At 49.6% G+C, this 24,741-nt stretch overlaps 1 pseudogene; it reads right to left on the bottom strand.

The window, feature by feature from the left end:
- Positions 1-200: 200 nt before the first annotated feature.
- Positions 201-24,741, bottom strand: part of LOC134432789 (zinc finger protein 665-like) — a 172,592-nt pseudogene continuing 148,051 nt past the window's right edge.

Genomic DNA, 24,741 nt, shown 5'->3' with positions numbered 1-24,741 from the left:
ACAGGGCCATGGACAGACCCTTATGTTCTTCCATCCCACATCATATCATTGGCAGGAGCAGGAAAGGGACAGCTGTCTTCCCAGCATGGATCACAGGGAAAATGGGTCCCCAGGGCTCTTCCCAACGTGGGTTCTCCCATGGGGGATAAAGCTGGAGCAGTGCATGAACTCTTCCTGCAGTTGGGGCATGTGCAGGGTTTCTTTTACTGGTGACTCCGTTGGTGTCTGGCCAAGTGAGAGCTGCTGGAGAAGCTCTTCCCACACTGGGGACACTCGTAGGGCCTCTCCCCAGTGTGGATGCGCCGGTGGGTGATGAGGGTGGAGTTGTGCTTGAAGCCCTTCCCGCAGTCAGGGCAGCGGAAGGGCCTCTCATCTGTGTGAATCCGCTGGTGCTGGAGGAGATGAGAACTTGTATAAAACTTCTTCTGACACTCAGGGCACTTGTAGGGCTTCTCCCCAGTGTGGGTCATTTGGTGGATGATCAATTGGGGCCTCCTACTAAAGGTCATTCCACATTCCCCACACTTGTATGGCCTTTCCCCAGAGTGGATCCTCTGGTGGCAGCTCAAGAGAGACTTCAGACTGAAGCTCTTCCCACATTCCCCACATTCATAGGGCCGTTCTCTGGTGTGGGTCTTCTGGTGGGAGATCAGGTTAGAGTTCTGGCTAAAGCTCATCCCACATTCCCCACACTCGTAGGGCCTCTCCCCAGTGTGGGTCTGCTTGTGCCTGATGAGGTGGGAGTTGCGCTTGAAGCCTTTCCCGCAGCTAGGGCAGAGGAAGGGTCTCTCATCCGTGTGAATCCGCTCATGCAGGAGGAGATCAGAGCTGGTGTGAAACCTCTTCTGACACTCAGGACACTCGTAGGGCCTCTCCCCAGTGTGGATGCGCCGGTGGCTGACGAGGGTGTAGTTGCGCTTGAAGCCCTTCCCACAGTCGGGGCAGCGGAAGGGCCTCTCCTTTGTGTGAATCTGCTGGTGCTGGAGGAGACTGGAGCTGGTCCGAAACCTCTTCTGACACTGGGCACACTCGTAGGGCTTCTCCCCAGTGTGGATGCGTTGGTGCCTGAGGAGGGCGGAGCTGCAGCTGAAGCCCTTCCCACATTCCCCACACTTGTAGGGCCATTCCCCTGTGTGGATCATATGGTGGCTCATCAGGGTGCTGCTGTGCCTGAAGCTCTTCTCACACTCTGAGCACTTGTAGGGCTTCTTCCGATCATGAAGCTGCTCATGGACCACCAGCTCTGAGCTTTGGCTCAAGCTCTGTCCACCTTCATGGCTCAGGGTGGGCCTTTCCTCCTTAGAGCACACTGGGCTGGCTTTGGAGCCCCTCTTCCTGTGGGATCTCTGAGGCATTTCCTCCCAGTTGGAATTCTGCACCGTGGCACTGCACAAAACGGCCTCTACCACGAGGTTCTTTTGGGGGAATTTGTCCTTCTTGGTCTCCATCCTCAGCTCCTTGTCTGGGGCAGGAAGGACAAGGAGAGGATGGGATTTGGCTCCGTGCCAGAGGGAAGGGGAAGGAGATCCCCCCAGTGCATCCCCAGCAGGATGGCGTTGGCAGCAGGGTTGTACTGCAGCCTGGGGCCATGCTGGGCTGGGAGATGGAGCAGGAGAGAGGGGGAAAGGGGCACTGACTTCCTCCTCACCTGCCTGGGTGTCCTGGGGCATCTTCCTCTTCCTCGCAGTCTCTCCCTCCATCTGGCTACGTTTTAGGAATGGGAAATCCTGCTTTGGGAGGAAAACAAGGAATGAGCACACTAAATTTTGCACCGGACTGAAGGCAAACCTGGGGGAGAGTCTAAACCAGAATTACAATTCAAAAACAAAGTTAGGATCAAGGCAATGATACAGAAACACTGCCTTAAACTGACAGAGTCAGGATATAACCTGACACCCTGTTGGTCAGGGTGCTGGCTGCAGTCCCATTAAAGGGTGGCTGCAGTCCTGTTGGAGTGATGAACGTGATTCAGTTCAAGCAGTGATGCTGTAGAAGGGTCTGGTCTTCTTCTGAAGGTCCACTAGTGGTTCTGGAGCTCTTGTCCTCTGGGAATCCCGTAGGCAAGGTGCTGCTGGTGTTGCCAGCCTCAGCTTATATCCAGGTAGGAATGCTCAGATCCTCCCCCTGGGCGGAGCATCCCACAATGGGATGATGGAATTTTATCAGTCCTGCAGTGACACTCAATGGCCCATTCACAGAAGATATCTCCCCTGGAGGGCATTATCAGGGCTGAGTCATGGAAGAGATAAAGAACCCTACCCCACCTGTTTATAGCAGTTGATGAAGATGGGGATTGAAAACATGCATTTGGTTACATCTTGCACGGCAACCTGAAACAGTGGGGTAATCCCTGCTCAGGGGGTGAACACCACCCCCCTTATCCAAACTGGCTCAGGTGTAAAACCCCCACCCCAGAAAGGCCACACACACAGGGAACAACGTCACACTTGGCCTGCCCCAGGTGAGGTCTCTGTCCCTGTCACTCCCTTACTCTCCCCCCTTTTCTCTTTCTTTCCATCTTTCTCTACCTCACATTTACATTCAATAAAATCCACCTTGGATTTGGTCTTTTTAGCACCTTAATAGGGGCAGAGGAATCTCTCCAACAATTTTCTTAACCAGATTGCGACATTATTTTGCCATAGTGGGTTCAGGGCACTGTTGTCTGACCCCAAGTGCCTTTGACAACAGCATGGTTCCTGTCCTCTGAGGAGGTTGTGGTTCTCTCTGAAGGAACTCTTGGAAACTTGGACACTTCCTCTGAGTGACTTATGGGAGAACTGATGAGGAAAATGGCTGTTGTAGGTGGCCAGTGAAAAAGAAAATATTTTGTTTTCTTTGCTTGAAAAGTTTGTTAAAATCACTGGAAGAAAGGGAGCAAATGATACCAGCGAGACTGACAAGGTTCATTCACCCCATGGTGAGGAACATAAGGCTGCTATAAATCCCACAAAAAGCCCAGCTCAAGTAGCTAAATTCCCAAATAACTCTGGAATTCACAGGCTTGGGTTCTTTGCCAAATGTGAGAATCATTATTCTCTTCATCCCTGTCACCTTTGTGACAGCTACTAACAGCTTCCCCTTCCTTTTAATAATCTGTATTGGGCCAAATTTCCACTTTTCTTTTATTGGAACCTGCCAGCTGCTGAGCTGGAGCTGTGCACGAACCAATGAAACTTGGAATTGCCACAGAATTTATTCTATTGTCAGTTTATTCCTGTTTGGGATTTGTTTGCATTTCCATCACATGTGACTCTCGGGAAAATCAAATATTCATCAAAGTATTTTATGTAGGATTAAGTTTGATTTCTGCCTCGTTTATTTTGTCCAGTGCCCTGGGGATGCTCAAGGGGTCTCTATGCCTCTTGCCCTGGGGAACGCTCAGGAGGAATATGTTGGGATTGTCTCTCTCCCAGACACCCCAGGCCATGCCCTGGGGGTGTCCTTGTCCCTGTCACCTCAGGCAATTCCCCAGGGGGTCTCCATCATTCTCATCCCAGGGGATGCTGAGGGGTGTCTGGGTGTCTCCCTCCCTCTCATACCCTGTGCCAGAAGTGCTCGGGGCAGTCTCTGTCCCTCTCAGCCCAGGGGATGCTCGGGGATCTCTGTCCCCACACCCTGGGGGATGCTCGGGGGGTCTCCATCCCTCTGGCCTCAGGCAATGCCTGTGCAGGGCTGGGGACCAGGGGCTCTGTGTCCCTCTCACCGCTGAGGGTGCTCGGGGCTGGGGGGGCTCTCTGACCTTCTCACACCTGGGGAGGCCGGGGGGGTCTCTGTCCCTCCCAGCCCTGCTGTGACCCCACCCAAACATCATCGGGGTCAGAGGGACAGAGACACCCCCAAACCTCCAGAAGGACTGAACCTGGGATTTGGTTTGGGGCTGACGATTTAGGAAGGGGCTGGAACTGGGGCTGGGTTGGAGTTGGGCCTGAGATTTGGATTACAGTTTGGATTGGGGTTAAGGCTAGACATGGGATTAGCTTTAGGGCTGGGGTTGGGTTTGGGTCTGGGGCTGGATGAGTCTGGGACTGGGATGAGAATAAATACAGAACTGTGATTGTGTCTAAACATGGAGTGAGTTTGAGACCAGGGTCACTGTCAGGTTTGGGACTGAGCTCACCCAGAGCGGGACAGGGAGGATGATACGTGAGAAGGTTTCAAGAAAATCCTTGTTTGGGGAAAAACAAGGTGTGAATGCCTTGGGTTGGGGATTCCTCCCACCCAAGTCCATTTCTTGAAGTCACCTGATGTCCAAAAATCCAGAGTGAATAAAAAATAGCTACCAGGAGTTTCCCATTTGCAATCATCCCTCTTGGGTTATGGTTGGTCCCCCATCTCAAGGCTGGTGGGGATCCCACGGGTCCTGGGGATCCCTCCTCTCCAGGGTCCTGCTTTTGGATTCTGGGAGGTTTTGGGGTCCCAGGGTCCTCCTCTCCAGCCTCCCCTCAATCCAGCCACTTGGGGTTCCCCCTTCCTTCTGCCACCCTGTCCTGGTTTAGGGCAAATTTGGTTGAAACCCTCCAAAAGGAGTTTCCTCTAGAATGCAGATTCAGCAGCCCCACTCTCAGACAGTTTTGAAAAAAAATTCCTTAGAGAAAAGTGGAAAAATCCTGTTATTTTACAGGCAAAGCGTTTATCAGCACAAAAATTGAACAATATTAAGCAAGAAAACTTCCTGCTGCTCCAAAATAGATGAAAAACTCAGAAAGTCCCTCCTTGGGGTGTAGCTCCGCGTACTCAGTGTCTTATCAGTCTATTATCAGTCTATTATCAGTCCCTCCAGCACTTGAAAGCCCAGGCCCAGCCAGGTGGGCCACAGGTTTGAGCTGCCTGTGGTGTTCTGGTTGTTCAGTCCAGAGCAGGTTTAAACAGCTCCAAAGAAAAAGAAAAACCACAGTCCAGGGAACTTCTCTGCCTCAGCAAGCTAAAAACAAACTAAACGTAAAGGAGAGCTCTGTCCTGCTGTCTGTTTGTCTGTCTGTCTGTCAGCAGACAACTGATGCTTTAAGTTGTAAGTTTTTCTGTTCTGTTTTGATGTGCAGCTTTAGCTTCATATTAAGTGTTACTGGGATCTTTTTTCAGGGTGGTGAAGACAAAACAATCCTGTTCTAGCTGGAGACTCAAGGACAATCTCTTGAAACTTCACACCCAAAGCATAAAAAACGTCAAAAGAGGAGAGCAGGCAAGCAAGCAAGGAGGATGAAACTTCATAATTTGAAGCTATTAATGGGGCAGTAAAATCATATATGCAAATGGATTAAAACATAAAAATGTGGGATCTCGTGACCAAGTTCTCTTTTGCTCCCATCTTGGAGCCATCCAGGCAGAGCCACAGCTGTGGCTCCAGTACTGCCAGGGTGTGGCCTTTGAAGGCATTTCAATAAAAATCCACTTCATTCCTCTTAGCTCCATCTGGCCTCTGTTCCAGCTCCTTAAGGCATCACAATACTCCAGGAGCCAGAATGTGGAGGAGTGAGTGCAGTGTATGAATACAAACTACAGCTTCTTCCTCCTCCCCTTCGCTCTCAGAACCAGCATTAAAGGCACAGAACTCACTTCTGGGCTAAACAGACCGATGGGGGTATGAGCATCATGAAGTCACCCTAGGACATGCCCCTGTCAGGGTCAGGGGGTCCCGTCCCCGCCTCATCTCCGGGCTGCCGGGGGTCCCCCAGCTCCGGTATCGCCCCTGCTCCTCTCCCCGCCCTGGGGGTCCCCCATTCCACAGCCCCGGCTCTCACAGGGATCCCCAAAACCAATGTCCTGCCCCATCGGCACCGGGCCATCCCCACGTGGACCCCCAGGACCCTCCCGAGGGGCGATCGCGGCTCCTCTCCCCCCGAAAAAGCTCCTCTTAGGGAGCCCGGAGATATCTGGGGCTCAAGTCCGGGATCTGCCGGCTCCGAACACTCTCCAAAAAATCCTCCCAGAGACCCCTGGTTGGAGCTATTTGAGAATTTAGCTACTTGAGCTGGGCTTCTTGTGGGACTTTCAACAGCCTTGTGTTCCTCACATTGGAGTGAATGAACCTTGTCAGTCTTGCTGGAAACGTTTGCTCCCTTTCCTTCAGGAATTTTAACAAACTTTTCAAGGAAGGAACACAAAATATTTTCTTTACACTGGCCACTCGAACAGCCATTTTCTTCATCATTTCTCTCATAAGTTCCCCAGGAGGAAGGAGCAACTGTGTCCAAGTTTCCAAGAGTTCTTCCAGAAAAAAACACAACCTCCTCACAGGAGGGAACCATGTTGTTGTCAAAGGCGCTTGGGATCAGAGAACAGCACCTAAACACACTGTGCCTAAATAATGTCAGAGTCTGGTTATGCAAATTGTTAGAGAGATTCCACTGCCCCAATTAAGGTGCTAATGAGACCCAATCCAAAATGGATTTTATTGAACAGTAAATGTGAGGTAAAGAGAGAGAGATGGAAAGAAAGATAAAATGGGGGAGAGCAAGGGGATGACAGGGACAGAGACCTCCCATGGAGCACGGCAAGTGTGACATTGTCCCCTGTGTGTGTGGCCTTCCCAGGGTGGGGGTTTTACACCTGAGCCAGTTTGGGTAAGGGGGTGGTGTTCACCCCCTGAGCAGGGATTACCCCACTGTTTCAGGTTGCCGTGCAAGATGTAACCAAATGCATGTTTTCAATCCCCATCTTCATAAAATGCTATAAACAGTTGGTGCAATGTTCTTTATCTCTTCCATGACCCAGGGGAGATATCTTCTGTGAATGGGCCATTGAGTGTCACTGCAGGACTGATAAAATTCCATCATCCCATTGTGGGATGCTCCGCCCAGGGGGAGGATCTGAGCATTCCTACCTGGATATAAGCTGAGGCTGGAAATACTAGGAGCAGCTTGCCTACTGGATTCCCAGAGGACAAGAGCTCCATAACTAATCACGGACCTTCAGAAGAAGACCAGACCATTCTACAGGATCACTGCTCTGACAGAATCACGTTCATCACTCCAACAGGACTGCAGTCACCATTTAATGGGACTGCAGCCAGCACCCTGACCAACAGTGAGTCAGGTTATATCCTGACTCTGTCAGTTTAAGGCAGTGTTTCTATATCGTTGCCTTGATCTTCATTTTCTTTTAAATTGTAATTCTGATTTAGACCATCCACATGTTTGCCTTCAAACCAGTGCAAAACTCAATGTACTCATTCCTTGTTTTCCTCCCAAAACAGGATTTCCCATTCCTAAAACTTAGCCAGATGGAAAAGGAGGCTGTGAGGAACAAGAAGGATCCCTGGGACACCCAGCAGGTGAGAAGGAAGTCAGTGCCCCTTTTCCCTCTCTCCTGCTCCATCTCCCACCCCAGCATGGCCCCCAGCTGCAGGACAACCCTGCTGCCAACCCCGTCCTACCAGGGATGCACTGGAAGTATCTCCTTCCCCATCCCTGTGGCACGGAGCCAAATCCCATCCTCTCCTTGTCTTTCCTCCCCCAGACAAGAAGCTGATGATTGGCACCAGGAGGACAAATCCCCACAGCACAACCTCGTGGAAGAGGCCGTTATGAGTGACTCCAGGGCACAGGAATCCAACGGGGAGGAAAATCCCCAGAGATTCCACAGGAAGAGGGGCTCCAAACCCAGCCCAGGGTGCTCTGAGGAGGAAAGACCCTCTCTTAGCCAAGAAGGTGGATAGAGCTCCAGCCAGAGCTCAGAGCTGGTGGTCCATGAGCAGCTTAATGATGGAGAGAAGCCCCACAAATGCTTGCAGTGTGGGAAGATCTTCAGGCAGAGAAGCACCCTGATCAGCCACCACATGATCCACACCGGGAAATGGGCCTACGAGTGTGGGGAATGTGGGAAGGGCTTCAGCTACAGGTCAGAACTCATCAGGCACCAACACATCCACACTGGGGAAAGGCCCTAAGAGTGTGCCCAGTGTCAGAAGAGGTTTCGGACCAGCTCCAGTCTCCTCCAGCACCAGCAGATTCACACAGAGGAGAGGCCCTTCCGCTGCCTTGTGTTTGCGAAGGGCTTCAAGCACAATTCGAACCTCATCAGGCACCGGCACATCCACACTGGGGAGAGGCCCTATGAGTGCCTCACCTGTGGGAAGAGGTTTCAGAGAAGCTCCAATCTCCTCCTGCAAGAGCAGATTCACACAGATGAGAGGCCCTTTCACTGCCCTGAGTGCGGGAAGGGATTCAACCGCAACTCCACCCTCATCACCCACTGGCGCATCCACACCGGGGAGAGGCCCTACGAGTGTCCCCAGTGTGGGAAGAGCTTCACCCAGAGCTCTGGCTTGACCAGACACCAACGGAGGCACTGGCAAGGGAAGGCCTCCAATGCCCCAAGTGCAGGAGGAATTTGTGCACTGCTCCAACTCCAGTCATTGGAATATCCACGTTGGGAAGAGCCCTGATGATCCATGTTCCCCATGATCCATGCCGGGAAGACACCTGTACCTTTTCCTGTCCCTGCCAATGACATGATGTGGGATGGAAAAACATGAAGGTCTGGCCATGGCCCTGTCATTACATTCACTCCCACCTCAGGTCATTGCCAGGGGCAGGAAATGGACTCTCTCTCTCCCTGAGGAGAAGGGTGAAATTTCCAGGGAAATTGTGGCCAGGAAGACCCAGTGAGTTTTGTTGAGTTTTCCCAGTAAACAGTCCCTTCTGTTATCAATATTGTTTCTGTTTTTGTTTGTTCCTTATCTCATTGCTGTTCCCAATAAATTGTTCTTATCCCAGCCCAGAATCTTTGCCTTCTGTTCTTTCCATGGGAGGCAGGAGGGCAGCAAGGGCAGCATGGTTTTAGCGGGAGCAGGAAATTGGGGAATCCCATTCCTGAACCCCAGCCCATGGAAACCGAGCATCCCAGCTGGTCCCAGCCCTGGTGGCCATGGCAACAGCCTTGGGAGCGGGTCCCTGGCTGGGGCTGTGGGAACCTCTTCCCTCTGGTGCCCAGGGACAGCAGAGGAGGGAACGGCTGCAGCTGAGTCGGGGCAGGCTCAGGTTGGATGTCAGGAAAAGGTTTTTGCCCAGAGGCTGCTGGGGCCCTGCCCAGGCTCCCCAGGGAAGGGTCCCAGCTCCAGGGCTCTCTGAGCTGCAGCAGCATTTGGACAGCGCTGCCAGGCCCAGGCTGGCATTGTTGGGGTGTCCTGTGCAGGGCCAGCAGTTGGACTGGAGGATCCTGATGGGTCCCTCCCAGCTCAGCCAATTCTGTGGTTCTGGGATCCCATGAGCCTGGGGATGGGGCTGCAAATGGTTGCCGTAACATCGGGCTCTGGCTGCAGGCCTGAGCTGGTCTCCATGGCAGTAATGGAGTGTAATGGCAGTAATGGCAGCCCCACTCCTGGCATGGGGTCTCCATGGAGCTGCCATGGAAACTGACCATAGCAACGGGGGTCTGGTGATGGTTGCCATGGAAACTGACCATAGCAACAGGGTCCTGGTGGTGATTGCCTGCTAAGGATCAGATTTGTCACAGGCCCTCAGAGAGGTTCCATGGGGACTTTCCAGGAGTCTCCAGGCTGTTCCAGAGCTGGAATGTCACAGGCAGAGACAGGGGCTCCATGGACACCTCCCAGGGCTTTCTGGGGATGGTAAAGAGCCCTGTGGTCAGAGGCAGTCACAGCCATTCCATGGTAACATCCCAGGGCACCTTGGGCTGCAAAGGCACTGATCTGTCACAGGCACTCACGGCGGCTCCACGGTGGCATCCCAGGAGTCCCCAGGCTGCCAATGAGCTGGGATGTGCCCGACACCCACAGGGGTTCCTGTCATGGGCACAGTGGGAGCTTCAGGCAAAAACTTTTTTCTTTACTGGAGTAACTCCTGCTGAGACATGAGGTGGATGAATGACACTCAACAGCCACCTCAAACCCCTGCAGGGCCCCTAGACTTCTAAAATTCCTTCTAAGAGAGGAGACTGGGAGAGGCTGGATCCAATCCCAGCCCCAGAAAAATTATCAAAGTTGTAAATTACTGAAGAGTTGGAATTCAACTTTAACAGAATTTGTCCCACAGGGTTAATGATAGAATACCAGATTACTTTATATAAATATGACTCTGGCTTATTCTGATCATGATCACATGGAAAGATCGCTAGCACAGTTATTTACTCCACACTTCAGGAGCTATAACAATTATTAGAATATAGTGTTCTAGGAAGCAGTTTTGAAGTCAGCAGGGCCTTGCTGGAGTTGCCGCAGCCCACTGCAGGCAGACCCTCCTGCTCCAGCAGGAACTGCCTTTCCTGTGCCATCAGCAGGGCAGGTCCCGCTGCAGGAAAAGCCCCAGGCCAGCCCCAGCACAGGGAAGGGCTTGGGCACAAGGGCAGTGTGCCGTGCTGGGAGCTGTGCCAGGGAGAGCCTGAGGCACCAAAGGCACCTTGGCAGCAGCAGCTGCTTGCAGGCCATGGCCAGAAGCCTCCCTTGGCAGCCCGGCCTGGTGGCCACCACTGCAGAGCTGCTGCCTCAGGGCTCATTCCTGGCTGGGCTCTGAAAAGCCACTTCTGCTCCAGGAGCCTGACTGGGAAGCCATTGGCCTCAGCACCTTGGGGACAAGATATTAATGACAAAATTCTTCATGGCAGCAGAGCCAAGGCAGGGGCAGAGGAAAGGGCAGAGTCAGGCCCAGGGGACAGGGCTGCCATGGTGATGGCTGTGAGGTCACTGCCCCTGCAGCAGCCTGGCTGCCCTCAGCAGACATTCTGGCCAGAAGCACTGTGAGGGCACCCAGCACATCAGAGAACACAGAGAATGGGAATTCCATCCTTGGACTGGGTCAGGTTGCACAAAAGTCCTGATCTTGGAGTATTCCTGGGATTGGTCATCCACTTCTCTGGAAATACACTTGCACTTTTGTGCCTTTCTCATAACTGTAAAATATTTCCTCCTTCTAACAAATTTAAATCCACCCTCATTCAGTTTAGAGATATTGGACCCTTGTTCTGTCACTGCAAGATCTGGGAGAAAATACCTGTGACCACTATTTTTCCATTTTCACAGATCTTGGAAAGGACCCGAAAATCTCCCAAGATGGGGTTTGGAGGCCGCATCACATAAGCAGAAGGTAGAGGCTGATGGCTCTGGAGTCAGTGGTGTGGAGACTGAGGACAGAACAGGAGTAGCCTGGGAGGGATGGAAGGGTGGTTTCAGAGAGGCTGGAGCTTTTCTGCATTGTGTAAAACAGCCAGAGAAAGGGCAACTGGAGAGGCCCAGATGCAACATGAGGAGAACAAAATTTCTCTCCTAGGGCAGGGCTGTGGTGCAGCACATCCCCAGCAGGAGCCTGGAGCAGCCCAAGGCTTTGTGTGGGCAGGCAGAGGCAGGCAGGAGGCAGAGCTGTCAGCAAAGGAAGGGCCCAGCCAGGTGGGGCAGCCGGGGGATGCCGACAGCCTGCAGGGACAGAGGCACAGGGCAGGGACACCGTGGGACAGCCTGGGCTGCACAGGGCACAGGGAAGGGCAGCAGCTGCAAGACAGCCCTGCCAGAGCCAACTTGGGCAGCACTTTGGCCATGGCTGCTGGGCCTGGGCCTGAGGCCACGAGGGGACAAGTGACCCTTGCAGGGCTGGGGCCTCATTGCCTCCTTGTCCCTGCTCAGCAGCCTAGCAGGGGCCGCCCCATGCTCCTGCCCTTGCCATTGCACATCCCCACATGCCAGTGCCCAGCCCGGGAAGAGCCCTGAGCAAGGAGGGAGGGACAGGATCTGCCTGGCCTGGGGCTGCGGTTCAGGCCTTGGCCCTTTGCATTCCTGACACACATCCAGGTGTGCTCAGCACCAGAGACACCTTTGCCTTGCCTGTCCCCACCTGTCATCACTGCCTCCAGTATTCTGCTCTGACTGGAAATTGGGGACCCTTTCTCAATTGTGTCCCTGACAGGGATCTCTTCAAAGTCCAAGAAACTTCAGTGTTTCAGTGTAACTGAGTTCTTGAGGGTACTGTGACATCACTGAGGGGGTTGTGACATTACAGATATGTGGGAAAGACATTCTGTGCTGTCCTTGTGAGCTAGCAGGGCTTCCTGAAGATAAGGAGAAGCCCTATATCTCTCCTGAAGGAACACCAAGGTCGTTACCACAGAGACCAGAGAAGGAGAGAAAGTTGGGAGAAATGAACTCTTGCTGGCTCAACAGTGATGTGGCTCTCTGGGTGTCTACTGAAAACTTTGTTTCTCTTTTATGACCAATAGGCACTGTATATGTGTTAAAAGGGTGTCAATATCTGGAGGAACTATAAAAGTTATGTTGATTTAATAAAATCTCTCTTTCGCCCTTCTGATGGAGTTCTGTATTACTGTACTATGTCGTGCTCTACAGCGACATCTGGGGGCTGTCCTCCATGATTACAATGGACTGTAAAGAGAAAAAAAAAAGTTGAAGGGTACCCTAAAAAATATGAGTGAAGGCAGCAGGGACGCTGCAAAGGTCTGGACTTAATTCAGACCTCTGATTCGAGGTGAGCGATTGGGAAAAATAATGGGAAATAATTTATCAATGGAGGAAATTACTGTTTTATCCCCCTGGAAATCTTTATTGAAAAGACAAAGTGTTGAAACTTCTGTTTATGCGCTTCACAGTTTACTGATATGCTGCAAATCACAGGACTTTGAGGCTGATGCCGACACTGCCTTCAGTGTCCGGGCATGGAAAAAAGTTGGGAAGAGACTATGGGAAGTGATATCTAAGGGGGATAAGACTGTTGTTGATTTGGCTGCTACTTGGAGGCTGTTGTATGAGGCATTGAAGGAATGGAAAGTAGAACAAGAGAGAGAGGAGGAATTGGAGGAGCAGGAATTGGAGCAAGAAACTGGAGTAGAGGAACAGGAGGAAGGTGAGCTTGAGCCTGTCAATGTATCTTCCCCTGAGGGGGCTGCTGCAGCTGCTGGTGCTGTGGAGCTTCCCCCAGGGTTTGCTATCGTGATAATTAAACGGCAGGCTGGGACTGTTCCTCGGTATTTATCTCCTAAAGACTATGTTAAACCTGTGTATACTTCACCTGCTAAACAGTTAGCTGATCTTAGTGCTAGACCAAAATATCTCACGCCTGCACAGCAACTAGCAAAAATGAAGTTACAGAAGAAGAGAAGTGAAAAACGGGCTGGGTTGGCTGCTCCCCCCTCCCCATCCCCTCAGTCAGCTGCTCCCCCCGCACCTTCCCACGGCTCAGCTGCCCCTCCTGTACCCACCCCTTGGTCGGATGCTCCTCCCCCGCACTCCCGTGGTTCGGCGGCCTCCCCCCCGCCGCTTTCCCTTGAGTTGTCCGCCCCTCCTTCGAGTCGTCTGCCTCCTCCTCATGTTCCCTTGAGCCAGCCACACCCTCTCTGCCCTCCTTCGAGCAGTCTGGCTCTGCTCCAACCCGCATTGAGCTGTCTGCCCCCCTCCTTCCCAAACTAATCGAACAAATGCAATCTTTAACATTGCGTCCTGCCCTGTCTAGTTACAGCTCTGACGATGAACTGCCGGTTATGAGTACATCTAAAAAGACACAGGAATCTTTTTCTGTTCAACATTGTAGCAGATCCAGGTCTGCTGGTTCTTGGACTCTGCCTCCCTGCCATGTGGCTGTGACTCCTCGACATCCTTTGCATTTTTGGGAACACGTAAGAATAAAAGCAGCTGAAGTAGGAGATTGGAATTTGTTAGAGAAAATAGGTCCACCTAGAAGGATGGGGATGACTGCTGCTGCTTCTGGTGGCCCTGTGGCTTTTCCTGTTTTCAAAGCTGCTCCTAATTCAGGACAACAAGACAGCCATCAGGTTGTTTCATGGAGGGTTGTACAGGACCTTCAGTCCAAAGCAGACCAATATGGTGTTAACTCTTCGCAGGCGATGCAACTGATTAGTGTTCTAAATGCTGACGTACTTGCACCTTATGATATTGTTCACCTTGCTATGATTCTGTTTCTGCCAGCGCAGTATGGTGTTTCAAGCTACCTGGAAACAAATGGTTGAAAGAGTAGCCCTGGACAATATGCAGTTGCCTCAACACGATCCACGTCATGCTGTGGGAGCTGATGCCTTGCTGGGCAATGGACCATTTTCTAACCTGGATTTACAGGCAAGATGGGACCCCCTGGTTCTTGCACAGGCCCAGCAGCCGGGTATAAGTGCCTTACTTAAAACAATGGAGATGGCAGCTCCTAAACCGAGGTATATTACCATCCAGCAAGGGGTGAAGGAACCTTTTCTGCAGTTTGTGGAGAGGGTTGCTGCAGCCCTTGAGAAACAAGTTGAGGATGATAAGTTGAGGCAAATTTTATGCAGAAAGCTAGCATGAGAAAATGCAAATGACGATTGTAGGAGAATTATTGATTCTTTACCAGGAGAACCGTCGCTGTCTGATCTTGTAGTTGCTCTCTCAAAGGTCAGTTTGGTTGAACATAAAATGGCTGCTTTAGCAAGAGTCATGAAGTCATCACCCAGATGTTCTGCTTGTGAAGGATCAGGACATGTGAAGACCCAATGTCATCAAACTGCTGGACGATGTGCACACTCTAGGGTAGTTTGGGCCAATAAAGTGCCTTGTCATCGATGTGGTAACTTTGGCCATATTGCTAAATTTTGTAAGTTAAGATATTTTTCAGGTGGTCGACAAGCGCAGGGGAACTGGAAGCAGGACGCGAAGGGGTGCGTGAAGACACAAAATACCCCGACGGCAATCACGAGCCCAGCCAGCGCTGCAAAGCTCTCCATTTGTGACCGATACACAGGGGCCACAAGAGGCTCAGTAGGGATTGATATACCAGTAGCTGACACAGTGACTATTTTGACAAGAGGTATATGTAAAGTGCCTCTTGATGCTTATGGTTCTATAGGTCAAGGTTTGAGTGCTTTTTTGATGGGAAGATCTAGTAGCACTATTCAAGGTATTAATGTTCATTTGTGTCTTATTTGATTCTGATTATGTGGGACAAATTCAGGCTATGGTGTCTGTTAGTGAACCTCCTGTTGTGTTGCTCAACTTGCTCCTTTTATGAGTTGTGTTCCAACTGTAGTGGACCGGAGTCGTGGCACTGGAGGTTTTGGATCTACAGGACCACCTCAGGTTCTCTGGACTCAAAAGGTGACAGATGAGTGTCCAATAATACAAGGTTTGGTCACTGCTAAGGGATACCACCCAGAAACTACAACAATATCAGGTCTACTTGACACAGGAGCAGATGTAACTATAGTCTCACAGCTTGTTTGGCCTCCAACATGGCCCCCCACTCAATCAACCTTTTGAGCTTTTGGGTTAGGTGGATCAACTGCTGGTGCTTTATCTGCAATTGCGATCACTGTAACACATCCGGAAGGCCAACAAACTAACATTAGACCATATGTTACTAATTCTCAGCCTAATTTATGGGGACGTGATTGTTTAACCCAATGGGGTGTTAAAATTACCACGGATTTTTAGTGGGGCCACTGGGATGCAGGGCTTTAAACGTCTGGTTGTGTCCTTGACATGGCTGACAGATGAGCCTGTCTGGAATGAGCAGTGGCCCCTGCCTACTGAAAAGCTTCTTGCCCTGCAAAGCTTAGTGAAAGAACAATTACTAGCTGGACATATTGAAAACTCATTTAGCCCATGGAATAGACCTGTGTTTGTAATAAAGAAGAAATCTGGTAAATGGAGACTTCTGCATGATTTGCGGTGGATAAATGCTGTGATGGCCGCAATGGGTGCTTTACAATCAGGTCTCCCAACACCTACAATGATTCCACAAGGATGGGAAGTAATTATCATTTATTTGAAAGGTTGCTTTTTTACAATTCCATTGGCTGATCAGGGTAAGGAAAAATTTGCCTTTACAGTGCCTTCTTTAAATCATGAGGAACCGGACCAAAGATATCAGTGGACTGTTTTGCCTCAAGGAACGAGAAATTCTCCGAGTAGTTGTCAGTGGCACAAGCTTTATCTAAGGTCCAAGAGCAATTTAGCAACTGGTATTGCTATCATTATATGGATGATATCTTGTTGGCTTCTGAAAATAAACAACAATTGTTGGCTCTTGAAAAACGTGCTGTGAAAAATTTAGAGGCCTTTGGCTTGGTTATTGCCCCAGAGAAAGTCCAAAGACAGATGCCGTGGAAGTATTTATGGTTGATAATCACCAATACACAAATTGTGCCTCAACCTATAAAATTGGACATTGATATTAAAACTGCTGTTGGCGTGCAGAAATTGGTTGGTGCAATAGGTTGGCTTAGGCCATATTTGGGGATAACCAATCATCAACTGCAACCTTTGTATGACTTATTATCGGGGATAACTTCTTCTACCGATGAGAGACATTTGACTGCTGCAGCAAAAAAGGCTGTAGAAGAAGTTGAATTGGCCTTAACATCTAAATTTGTCACCAGGATGGATGTTTCTGTTGATGTGCAATTGTTGATTTTGAGAGATAATGAAATACCATGTGGATTGTTGTGTCAATGGAATCACAAATGGGAAGATAAATTGCATATTTTGGAGTGGATATTTTTGTCTTTCAGGTCACGAAAAACCGCTCCAGGTCTGTATGAGCTTTTTGCAGACATCATTATCTAAGGTCACAGACGCTGCCATGAAATCCTAGGTTGTGATCCTGTAACTATTATCATACCAGTACAGCAATGGTATTTTGAGTGGTGTTTTCGAAATAATCACGAGCTGCAATCTGCTGTATCTTCCTTTACAGGTCAAATAGCATATCATTTACCATCTCATCCTATTTTGAATTTCACTAAGGAGATTCCTTTTTCAGGGAAAACAACTTTACTCTTCAGTACCAGTGGAAGGCACAACAGTTTTTACGGATGGATCTGGAAGAACTGGAAAGGCTGCTGTAGCCTGGAAGAAAGATGACCACTGGGAACATAAAGTAATGGTTCAACAACGGTCTCCTCTGTTAATTGAACTTTGTTCCGTACTTTTGGCGTTTACCTTATTTCCTAGCCCCGTAAATATAGTTACTGACTCGGTTTATGTTGCTAATTTAGTAAAGCAGTTGGATCAAGCTGTGTTGTACAATGTAAAGGAGAAACCATTATTTGTCATGTTGTTGAAATTGTGGACTGTTATTCGTAACCGAAAGCATTCTTATTTTATTATGCATATTCGTAGCCATACATCGCTACCTGGATTCTTTGTGGAAGGTAACGCCTATGTGGCTGCCTCAGCAGTAAAAACTGTGCCTAATGTGTTACAGCAAGCTGTTCTATCTCACCAATTTTTTCATCAGGGTGCTCAGGCACTACAGCAGCAATTTAAATTATCACATAGTGAAGCAAAGTCAATTATTTCTTCTTGCCCTGATTGTCATATGTCTCATGTCTCACAATATTACGACACTAATCCTAGAGGCTTACTCCCTTTGCAAGAATGGCAAACAGATGTTACAAAAATGCCTGAATTTGGTCATTTAAAGTATGTTCACGTCACAACTGACACCTTTTCTCATGCCGTGGTTGCCTCAGCATTGTCAGATAAAACAGCTTGGGATGTTATTTGTCATTTTTGCCACGCCTTTTCCATCTTAGGTGTTCCATCACATGTAAAGACAGATAATTGCCTGGCGTATGTTTCAAAGAAATTGCAAGTGTTTTTTAATGCTTGGGGTGTTGGTCATTCTACTGGTATCCCTCATGCTTCGACAGGCCAAGAAATTATTGAGCATGCTCATGGTGTGTTGAAGTGCCAGGTGCAAAAACAAAAAGGGGGAATGCAGAAGGAATGGCCTCAAGTGAGATTAGACAAAGCCATTTATGTCTTAAACTTTTTGTGTCCTTTACCTGACTTACAAGTCTCTCCTATGTTCTACCATTTTTCGTCTTTGAATTCAAAACAGCCAAACTTTAAGAAAGGTATTAAGGTTTGGACAAAAGATTTAATTACAGGAAAATGGACTGGCCCAGTAGAATTAGTATCATGGGGAAGAGGATATGCATGTGTTTTAACAGAAAATGGCCCTCGATGGGTCTCTGTCCATTGTGTCAAACCTTATTTGGAGCACACAGAAAAGGACAGGATGAATGGTTCTACAGTGGGAACAAAATGAATAGGTAATTGTATTGGTTATTAAGTAGATGGAAGCATAGACCCTGAAGGACTGTGTGGTAAAGATGGTAATTCAAGACAGTGTAAGGGTAGTTATAGGCTTACATCGAAATTCCAAAAGTCAAGTTAGTGGACGTTACTTTTGCTTCATTTTCTTGAATTCTCTTATAGAGAGGTTTGTAGTACTGAGAACTGTGCCTTGTACCACTTCCTTTTGCAGAGCACCGATGGTCCCAAAATAGGGGAATTTGATGTACCTAAGGGAGAAGTGTTGCTTTTGCATAGGGGTTGAACTAATGGCTGAAGTCCACACTTTGAGCAACTAAGTTGGTTGCCCGTTATGATAGCAGCAACCAGTTGCAAGGTTAAGTGGATAGTACTTAGTTCTGAGTGGTGACTAGGCAAATGACTTGGTCTCTGACTCTATGTGGGAGAAAGTTATTTGATTGGAGGTGAAAGTGTAATTCTGCTACAAATGTGTTATCTGGAAATTGCGAGGTCTGTAACAGTATTTGAAGATCTGTCTTTGTGTGTTTTGTTTGTATATGAATCTTACGATTGTGAGGGTATGTGTTGTGGAGTTGATAGAAGTTGGTTATCTGTAAGTGAGTGAAGAATGGATCCTCCATCTGCTTAGATTTTTGCAAGGGCCCTGCAGAAGTCCTTAGCAGTATTATTTGCTGGTCAAATAGAAAAAGGGGGAATTGTGGGAAAGACATTCTGTGCTGTCCTTGTGAGCTAGCAGGGCCTCCTGAAGATAAGGAGAAGCCCTATATCTCTCCTGAAGGAACACCAAGGAACACCACAGAGGAACCAGAGAAGGAGAGAAAGTTGGGAGATATGGACTCTCGCTGGCTCAACAGTGACATGGCTCTCTGGGTGTCTACTGAGAACTTTGTTTCTCTTTTATGACCAATGGGCACTGTATATGTGTTAGAGGGGTGTCAATATCTGGAGGAACTATGAAAGCTATGTTGGTTTAATAAAATCTCTCTTTCGCCCTTCTGATGGAGTCCTCTATTACTGTACTGTGTTGTGCTCTACAGCAACACAGAGATGGCTGCCATGTCACAGAGTAGTGTGTGAGCACACTGCCATCACAGAGTGTGGTTCTGTGGCAACAGAGAGTGGGTTGTGACATCACAAGGTGGCTGTGTAACATGATAGAGCAGGCTGTGACACCAAAGAACAGACAGGGACATCACAGGGTGACTTTGTGACATCATAGTGTCTTCTGTGACATCACAGAGCAGTTGTATCACATCACAGCGTGACATCAAAGGGGGCTGAATAACATTGCGGAAGGTTGTAAAATATCACAGGAGGCTGTGTGAGGTCACAGAGAGGGCTGTGTGACATCACAGGGGTCTCTGTTGCATGACAGAGCAGCTGTGTGAAGTCCCTGGGGAGGTCACTCTGCCCCGGCCCTCCTCACAGCTCCCCCCAGAACAGTCCAACCCTGCTCTGCACAGCAGGGTCCCCTGTCCCCCTTGGTCCCCCCACCCCTGGCCCCGCAGCCTCCCCCAGAGGATGTTCCACGAGATCGAGCCCAGAGCCTGACACGGGGACGGGGAGCCGGGGCCCTGGGGGTGGCACAGGGGGACAGGGACCCCCCGGAAGTGTCCCCGTGTCTCCCAGGGCCAGAGCCTGGGCCAGGGCTCCTTCACCCTGTTACAAACAAGGGCTTGAGAGCGCTGAAAAAATCTCTGGCAAGGGATCAGCAAAAACTAGATTTAATATAAAGTGACAGCACCACAAAGTTCCTTGGTGGGAGTCCCTCTGCTCCTGACTGGACACTTCAGGAACACCAAGGAAACAAAGCAACAACAAAACCAAACACAATCCAGGCAATCAAACCAGAAATGGACCAAGAACTGTCCCTGTGTGTGTGTGCGACAAAAGGACAGTGAGGGCAAGGATAAAAGGAATACAGCCCAAAAGCTTAACAGAGCTCAAACTTAACAGGACTTAACTTATACCTTAACCCTAACTGACGCCTTAAACTTCACAGTTTAGCAAAAGAACAGCACTTAACAGGATTTAACCTAACTTAAAAGCTATGACTTTGCAATTTAACAGAGGAATAACATTTAACAATATTCAACTTAGCTTATAACTTATATTAAACATTACAATTTAGAAAAAGAACAATTCTTAGCAGCATTTAACTTAGCTTAGACCTTAACCTCACTTACGGATATCTGGATATCTCAGCTATCCAAGGCTCTCAAACCCCTCAGACAGCAGTGTTTCTGCCACTTTCCTCAGCACAGGCACTCCTGTGTGCACACAGACACAAAGAGTCAGTGCAAGGCGCCTGGGAGGAATTCCCCTGAGAGCAGGAAATGCTCCCTGTGGATACTTTGGCATGTCCCCAGAGGCTGAGGCGTTTAGCCTGGAGGAGTGGGGGGATCGGCCCAGGCTCCTTTGTTGTTGGGGATCCCTGAGTGCAGCAAATGGGAGAGTTCTCAGCTGGGAGAGGCCCCACTCAGAGAGAGTCGCTAGCCCAGGAGAGCTCCAAGGGCTCCTTTTGGAGTGCTGTTTGCAGGGCCCCAAGAGAGGGGCTTCAGTCCCAGCAATGGTTCATCCTTGCCGCACTTGGCATCAACACCTTTCTTTGGAACTGTGAGAACAGGGATGTTGTGCCACTGAGGTAACAAAAACAGTTCCCAGAGCTGCTTCTACAGAAACCAGGGGCTGGTTGGGCAGCAGCAGTGCCTGGAGCAGACAGTGTTTGTGATGAGCTGCAGAGGAGCTGAGCCTGGGGCTGTTGGCCAAGGCCAAAGCCCAAGGAACATTTCTCAGCTGGCAGGGCGGCCTGAGAAGTGTGTGGGGGGGGGAATGCAGCAGCACAGGGCCATGGAACCAAGGGACCATTGTGATACTGTGGGGCCTCATGAAACCAAGAGGCCTTTCTGACACTGCAGGGCTGCATGGAACCCAACATTCATTGTGACATTGCAGGTCCTCGTGTCATCAGTGGTCCATTGTGACACTGGGCAACCAAAGGAGACCACTGTGACTCAGCAGGGATGCATGGAACCAAGGGGCCATTGTGACATTGTGGAACTCCATTGAATCAAGGGTTGATTGTGACGCTGCAGGGCTGCATGGAACCAAAGCTCCAGGGTGACACAGAGGGGCCTCCTGTCATCAAGGGTACATTGTGACGCTGTGGAGCCAAAGGAGACCATTGTGATACCACAAACCCCCAGGGTCCAAAGGTCCATTGTGACATTGCAGGATCATGGAACAGAAGAGTCATGTGACTTTGTGGGGCCTGTGGAACCACAGAGACCATTGTGACACTGCAAGGCCTCATGGAATCCTTGGGACCATTGTGACACTTGGAGCCTTCTGGTACCTGGGGGGCAATTTGACATTGTGTGACTCCACTGAACCAAGGGTCCATTATGACACTGCTGGACCCCATGGAATCAAGGCACCATTGTGACATTATGGGGCCTCTTAAAACCAAGGGGACACAGAGCATGTCTGACTTGTTTGGCCTCCCATAAACTGCCTGAGTGGTCCAACTGACCTTGGCATGTTGAAGGTCACTTCTCATCTGCTAATGGAACACTGGGGCTCTGTGCTTTCCTTCCCTATGAGAAAGAACTGTCCTTCTCCTCCAGGCACCCATGACCAGAACTGGGATTTCACCACCAAATTGCCTTATATCCAGGCATTGTTCCTATAGCAATATTGCCAGGCCAAGTCTCTCTGGCAGTGGTTTCACAAGGGTCACCTCTCATCTGGCCCCAAAACCCTGGCGAAGGCTTTGTGCTTTCCTTCCCATGGAAAGGAAATGTCCTTCTTGGCCAGGTGCCCACGGCCAAATTTGGTTTCCACCAACATTGCCTACTGTGACAGACTGGGGGAGATTGTTGGCTCAAAATATTTTGTGTGGGGGAAGAAGGGGCTGGTCCAGTCTTGCCCTGCCCTGGAACCCCAGCCCTGCCCTGCCCTGGAACCCCAATCCCCCCAGAGCCTCTATCCCAGCCCAGCAGTGTCTACCAGTCCCTGGCACAGCACAGGCAATGCTCCACCGCCACCTCTGCAGCCCCAGCGCAGCTCCTGAGGGACCAAATGAGCCCAAGTCCCACCTGGGGGAAGGGCCTAGGAAAACCAAGGGGTATTTAAGGCTGACCACAAGGCAAGCACACATCTTGACCCTACCTCCTCTTGGAATTTCCATCTGAACAACACTAGAATCTGGGTGTGGGTGCTTCTCTGTATCTTATTTGTCTTTCTCTCTTTGTGTATCTACTTCTTCTATTTCTGGCTCCTTGCAAAATTTGATTAACTTAAAATTTAATGGGCTTACAGTTAGTGAAGTTGAATGGCCCAAGTTAATGCTTTGAGAAGTGTTTGTTTTTGATTGACTGTCATATTTAAACTTTTGCCAAAGTTTCTCTGATTTTCTAAAGACCTCAGTAAAGGCTGTTTGCTTGTTTTGAGCTCCTGAGAATCTCTTGTAGGTATTTCTCCAGTACATCCAACTCAGAGGACACAAATAACTGTAATTCCTTTCAAATGTCTCATTGAGAGAATTGTTTGGGGGCATGGGAGTCAGGGCATGTCTGTCCTGCTTGGCCCAGCCCAGGCAGGGCTTTCCCAGCCACATTCCACACTCCATTTCCCAGCTGGAGCCCCTGGTGCCTCTGAGTTGTGCTGCCCCAGCCCCAGGGACACTCTCCTTGTCTGCCCATTCCCCCATGGTCTCTGTGCAGGGATGGCCTCAGTGGGGGCTGCTGACATCCTCAGCAACTTGGAGGCTGCTGCTGAATTTTCCTGCTTCAGAGGCTTGTTCAGCCTTCAGCTCTTGAGTGCAGGAATTCAGTGTCCCAGGGCTCATAACCATGCAGAACACCTTAACAAGCCAAGCCTCTGGGAGTCATTTAATTTGAGTTTCCAAATCTTGTGTGGTTAATAAGAGAGATTTCAAAAGTGCATTCAACTGAATATGTTCTATATAAAAAGATAGTGAAAAAACATTTTTGAGGTCCTGTTTAGTTGTTTTTTTTTTTTCCCCAGTTAATAGCAATTAACTTTGGCATTGAATCCAAGTACCTTCTCATGCAGTTTGAATGGATATGAACATCAAGACCCTTCATGGCTGACAATCAATCAGACTCTGTCTCTACCCCCACCCCACCATTTCCCCCATCCAAGCCCTGGCACTCAGAGCAGCCTTGTGCAAATCTAAGCCCCCTCCAGGCCAGGCTGCACCTGCAGCTTTCAGCTCCTTGGCTCCAACACCCACCTGCTTTCCTTGGAGAAGGAGCTGCCTGAGACACAGAGGGATGTTCATTTCTTGTCAGCCAACAAAACCAAGGGAAGACACAGCTCCATCAAATGCAAAAGTTATTCTTCTACTTGGATATTAAATCTGCTTTCCACAGTAGAAAGCCTCAGAGCAATGTAAAACGCCTTCTGTGCCCAGCACAGATCCCAAGGTCCCCCCAAACCCTGCCTGCCCCGATTCTGCCCAGATTTGCTCTTTGCACACACGAATCACATGCTGAAGTCAGGAGCTCCATCCATGCCCAAAGGGAAGAAAACAGAGAAAGGGGATGAAGAGCTCTCCTGTGCAGATCCAAGGTCCAAGTTCAGCCCCTGCAATGGGAACCACAACTCATCAGGTTTGTGCCTTTTGGGCTCAGGGGCTGGTGACACTCACAGGCACAGAAAGGTTTCTTGCCAATAAACAGAAGTTGAACATTTGAAAAGTTCAATAACCATCACAGCTCTTTTCTCAGCTCTCTGGTATGTCCCAGCAGCATCAGACATGTCCACCATCCCCCAGGGATTTCTGTACGGGAACAGTTTTAGACAAGGACATAAGAAAAAGAAATTCTGTGATAGATATAAAGATAATTAAGATATTTACTAATGTGATATTTATTTGAACTAGAAATATTGGGAAACTTGCTGAAGCTGAAAGAATGAGACCAGTCAGTCGAGAGGCACTTGAATGACCAGAGAGCATTTGGAGGAGGAAATCTGGGAGCAATGGGAAAAACATAGATCCAGCTGGCTGAGTGAAGAGATGTCCTTAGACATGACCATTTAACCAGAAGAGCTGGACAAACCGGATGGAAAAGGGAGATTAAATATTAGACTGAATATCGGTGGCAAAAGTAAAGGGGAAGATCATTTTTACTCATGCCGTCACTACACTTCCATGAAAACCACGTATCCGGTGGGAGAACTTGGCCATTTCTTAAAACTACTCAAATGACCCAGATAATAAAGATTTGTCTGTATATTATGAAACTAACAGGTATTGAAACCTGTGCCCATTTCCAGGCAGACATCAGTTGAGTGCCCATGAACAGGCAGGGACACTTGTGCCCTGAGGTGCCCAGCTGGGATTGGATCGCTCCAAGAGCACCTGAGGGAGAGTAGAGCACCTTGCAAGCTGCAGGTCCCTGACAGACCCGCAGGGCTCCTTTCCCATCAACATCTGCTCTGCTCCAGTCTGGAACAGGGCCCAGCATAGTGCTGGGATCATCAGAGAGCTGAGGTGTGTGCTGGAATTCAATGCCTGCCCAATCCCGCAGCAGCCCTGCATTTCCCTGCTGCAGCCTTGGTCTCCAGCACAGCCATGGAGGCTCTTTGGGCTCTGGACTGTTCCTGCAGCCCCCAAGGGCAGCTGAGCTCTGCCTTTGGCACAGTCAGGCCTGGCCAGTGCAGGCCATGCTCAGCAATTCCCTGTGTGTGCCTGGCCTTGCTGTCAGCCC

The sequence above is a fragment of the Melospiza melodia genome (genome assembly GCF_035770615.1).
Source record: "Melospiza melodia melodia isolate bMelMel2 chromosome 7 unlocalized genomic scaffold, bMelMel2.pri SUPER_7_unloc_1, whole genome shotgun sequence".
NCBI classification, from domain to species: Eukaryota; Metazoa; Chordata; class Aves; order Passeriformes; family Passerellidae; genus Melospiza; species Melospiza melodia.
Note: the sequence above shows the minus strand (reverse complement) of the source record. Positions and strands in the feature narration are given on the sequence as shown.